Below are 4,201 nucleotides of genomic sequence, written 5' to 3' on the forward strand. Positions count from 1 at the left end.
TTTTCCAATCCACTTTACAACAAGGCTGATATGTCCATCACCTGAATGACCCCTGAATCTACTTCTCAAATAGTTCTAAATTCAGGGAGTAAGAGAGGTAGGTAGAAATAATCATCACTCCAACTCCCCTCTCCCCAATATATGGCCATAATGATCAGGAAATCTTGTGAGATCATACTACACTAAATTAGGGCAATCAAAATAACACATGGAAAGATGAAGGCAGACAGAAGGTCTTAACCTCAGTACTTTTATGAGTATTGACTGTTATAGGCTGCAACACATTATGCTTTGGCTGACATTTACAGACACAAAGCCAATTTCCATTAGCATTAATAAGAAGATTTTTCTGACAATCGACTTAGATCTAAGCAGGTGTGACTGAATCAAACATTAATTTGCTGGAAAAAAAAGTATTTTCTTTTTTTTTTTTCTTTTTGCGGTATGCGGGCCTCTCACTGTTGTGGCCTCTCCCGTTGCGGAGCACAGGCCCCGGATGCGCAGGCCCAGCGGCCATGGCTCATGGGCCCAGCCGCTCCGCGGCATATGGGATCCTCCCAGACCGGGGCACGAACCCGTATCCCCTGCATTGGCAGGCGGACTCTCAACCACTAGCGCCACCAGGGAGGCCCCAAAAAAAGTATTTTCATACCATGCAAGACATACAGAACTTCATTATACAGGGTTATTATGCATTGGTGGAATAATTTTTACTCCCTATAAGATATTTATTAGAAAGGACAGTAGACCAGGGGTTGATGTTACATAAGACAGTTAAGTGCACATAGATCACAGAGGACTGGCCTTTTAATTAAAGCATCTGAGTATTAACAGGCAGTAATAGTTCAGCAGACCCAGGTTATATTCCTATTCTATTCTATTCTAGTTCAAAACTGTTTTGAACTTCAGCAGTTCAAGGGCGAAGGAAAGAATTGAGTGTAAATCTCTTGAAATCATTTGGCTTGTCCACCATAATTTGTTAATTACATAACATATTTTAGAGACTGAAATTCTGGCTTCAAATACAAAAGAGTGCAAAGTGTTTCAATAGATTAAAAAAAAGAATTGGAATGCAATGTATGAGCCTTTATGGCTCTCAAAAAACAACCAAAAAAATAATAAAAGACACTTTGGAGAAGATGAGGGATATCTGAAGATGAACTGAGTATCAGATGATGTTAGGAAATTTGTTCATTTTTTTGGTGTGATAATGATACTGTAGTTATGTAAGAGATTATCCTTATTTTTATGTGATACATGCTAAAATTTTAGGGGCCAAAGTGTCCTGATTTCCATAATTTGACTTCAGATGGTACAGAAAATTATATACCATATATTTTTTACATATATACACATTCATAAACACAAAAATATTTGAATATTTGTATACTTATGCATATAAATACACATATAAATATGGATAGACATGGCAAATACAGTTAAATAATATTGTTGAATGTGGGTATATGAGAGTTTATTGTATTTTCTTTCAACTTTTCTTTAAATCAAATTTTTCATAATACATTTAGAGAAGAATGTAAGCATTCTATAGAGGACATGTCATCTTCTTGGCTTTAGGAAGAGAAAAAACTCAATGAAATTGTAAATCAAAGGTTAAATATAATTTAAACACAACGTTATTATACTTATAGTTCAGTGTATACTGAACTATACACTTAAAAATGGTTAAGATGGGGGCTTCCCTGGTGGCAGAGTGGTTGAGAGTCCGCCTGCCGATGCGTGGGACACGGGTTCGTGCCCTGGTCTGGGAAGATCCCACAAGCTGTGGAGCGGCTGGGCCCGGGAACCATGGCTGCTGAGCCTGTGCGTCCGGAGCCTGTGCTCCGCAACGGGAGAGGCCACAACAGTGAGAGACCCCTGGTGCAGCGGCAATGGAGGAGACCCTGGGGGAGGGGCACGAAGGAAGGAAGGGAACGGGGCCAGCGCTTCCCTGTCCACTTAGGCACCGGGGAGCCTGTTGGGCTCCTGGGCCTAATCCTCTGCCCTCTGAGCCTCCCTCCTGCTGTGCAGAACCCAAGCCCCGCCCCTACCCCCACCCAGGGCCCCACCTCTACACTCACAGACCCCGTCCAATGAGCTGGGCCTAAACCCCACCCACACACCCTCACCCAGGGCCTTACCTACAAACTCCGGAACTCCACACTCCAGAGGCCCTCCTTTCCACGTGCTGCCTCTCCCCTTCCCCACAGGCCCTAAACAGAGGCCCCGCCCCACACTCAAACGTCACCCCACACACACCTAGGTGCTGCCTTTGTCTAAGTTCCACCCCACCTATACTCCGACCCCATAGCCAAAGCTTTTTTTTTTTTTTCCTCTTTTACACTGGGGTTCTGTTTTACCTTGTTGATTCATTGTTGTTGATTCTTTTATATTTTTATTTTTCCTAACAAATCTTTTATTTTTCTAATTTCATTTTATTCTTTATACTTTGTTACTGTTCTCTCCTTTTGCTTTATTCCCTCTCCCCCCCCCCCTTTTTTTTTCTTTTTTCTGTCGTGGTTTCATTTTACCTTGTTTCAGTTGTTTCAATTATAAGTTTGATTTTTCCTAATATACTTTTTTTTTTTTTTTCTTTTTGCGGTATGCGGGCCTCTCACTGCTGTGGCCTCTCCCGTTGCGGAGCACAGGCTCCGGATGCGCAGGCCCAGCGGCCATGGCTCACGGGCCCAGCCGCTCCGCGGCACATGGGATCCTCCCAGACCGGGGCACGAACCCGCATCCCCTGCATCGGCAGGCGGACTCTCAACCACTGCGCCACCAGGGAGGCCCCCTAATATACTTTTTATCTTTCTAATTTTATTTTTTTTTTTATTCTTTGATACTGTACTGCTCCTTTTTTTTTCTTTCTTCCTTTTTTGCTTTTTTTGTTTTTTGATCATGCCACAAAGCTTGCGGGATCTTGGTTCCCAGGCTGGAGGTCAGGCCCGAGCTGCTGTGGTGGGAGATCCGAGTCCAAACCACTGGACTAACAGAGAACCTCAGACCCCAGGGAATATCAGTCGGAGTGAGGCCTCCTGGAGGTCCTCATCTCAGCACCAAGACCCAGCTCTATCCAACTGCCTGAAAACTCCAGTGCTGGATGTCTCAGGCCAAACAACCAGTAAGAAAGGAATACAGCACCACCCATTAAAAAAAAAAATGAAAACAAAAATATATGTTACAGATGAAGGAGCAAAGTAACAACCTACAAGACCAAATAAATGAAGATGAAATAGGCAACCTACCTGAAAAAGAATTCAGAGTAATGACAGTAAAGATGATGCAAAATCTCGTAAACAGAATGGAGAAAATACAAGAAACATTTAACAAGGACCTAGAAGAACTAAAGAGCAAACAAACAGTGATGAACAACACAATTACTGAAATTAACAATACTCTAGAAGGAATCAATAACAAAAAAAACTGAGGAAAAAGAATAGATAAGTGAGCTGAAAGATAAAATAGTGGAAATAACTGCCAGGGAGCAGAATAAAGAAAAAAGAATGAAAAGAATTGAGGAGGCTTTCAGAGACCTCTGGGACAACATTAAATGCACCAACATTCGAATTACAGAGGTCCCAGAAGAAGGAGAGAAAAAGAAAGGGTCTGAGAAAATATTTGAAGAGATTATAGTCAAAAACTTCCTTAACATGGGAAAGGAAATAGTCAATCAACTCCAGGAAGCACAGAGAGTACCATGGAGGATAAACCCAAAGAGAAACACGCTGAGACACATATTAATCAAACTATGAAAAATTAAATACAAAGAAAAAATATTAAAAGCAGCAAGGGAAAAGCAACAGATAACATACAAGGGAATCCCCATAAGGTTAACAGCTGATTTTTCAGCAGAAACTCTGCAAGCCAGAAGGGAGTGGCAGGACATATTTAAAGTGATGAAACGGAAAAACCTACAACCAAGATTACTCTACTCAGCAAGGATCTCATTCAGATTCGATGGAGAAATTAAAACCTTTACAGATAAGAAAAAGTTAAGAGAATTCAGCACCACCATACCAGCTCTACAGCAAATGCTAATGGAACTCCTCTAGACAGGACACACAAGAGAAGGGAAAGATCTACAAGGACAAACCCAGAACAGTTAAGAAAATGGTAATAGGAACATACATATCAATAATTACCTTAAATGTAAATGGATTAGATACTTAAGCCAAAAGACACAGACTGGCTGAATGGATAC

Source organism: Mesoplodon mirus, assembly GCF_964341445.2.
Source record: "Mesoplodon mirus genome assembly, chromosome: 11".
NCBI lineage: Eukaryota > Metazoa > Chordata > Mammalia > Artiodactyla > Ziphiidae > Mesoplodon > Mesoplodon mirus.